Raw genomic sequence first — 825 nt, forward strand, 5'->3', positions numbered from 1 at the left:
ATTATCTTCGCCGATCCCACTTTGATTAACTTGACGACCAGGAACGACCAGGATGGCGTCTGGCGTCATCCCCCTCGCCGCATTTCTCCCCATCCTTCCTCATTGATGACTCGCTTGAACTGTGGATATCCACACTCCGACCTGTGCGTCCTCTGTTTCATCCAACTCGTCGCAATACTCGTTAGTGACGTTCACTGCGCAGGCTCTCAGTCTGAGCTTTCCGCACCTTGAACTCTCCCAAATGTTCGTCACCACATGAATCAGTCCAATGCTGTAGCCAGTTTAAAGGCATCACCCCTTATACATCTCATTTGAGGTTATTTCCGAAACTGATGGTATTCTCATACAAACAATTCGTGGTGATTGGTGACACAGGATAACCGTGAATAGAAAAGGTTATTGGTTAACTTTTCTTCATCACTTCCGGGATGGAGTCACCGTTATCTTGTCCTCAATTCATTTCATCTGACGTAAGGGATTGAGGGAATAGCAACAAGTCAAGCGGGTCAAAATGAGTTTTTGGGTGACACACGGGTTGCCCAATTGCACGGCAATCAGTCAGTCCTGCTGAATTTTAGCAAGCGACGATTATTCGATTCAATGGAGCTTGGGAGGATCGAACCCACGGTCTGCTGGAGTGCGGAAATTCTGATGTAGTCTAGCTGGTTAGGATTCGTGACATTCACCCACGTGACCGGAGTTCAAGTCCCCGCATCGGAATTTACTTGTAATGATTGAATCTATGGAATCGGCTCGATACATTTTACAATTCCAGTGTTCAGCCAATAGATACACAGCCAATCTGAGAGCGGGAGAGGGAGGAAT

At 47.0% G+C, this 825-nt stretch overlaps 1 non-coding gene across 1 annotated transcript; it reads left to right on the top strand.

Moving 5' to 3' along the window:
• Positions 1-647: 647 nt before the first annotated feature.
• On the top strand, positions 648-720 carry Pmar_PMAR018434. The gene has a single exon. It is a non-coding gene; the product is annotated as a tRNA-Glu (tRNA).
• The last annotated feature ends 105 nt before the right edge of the window (positions 721-825 follow it).

The sequence above is a fragment of the Perkinsus marinus genome (genome assembly GCF_000006405.1).
Source record: "Perkinsus marinus ATCC 50983 genomic scaffold scf_1104296947842, whole genome shotgun sequence".
NCBI lineage: Eukaryota > Perkinsozoa > Perkinsida > Perkinsidae > Perkinsus > Perkinsus marinus.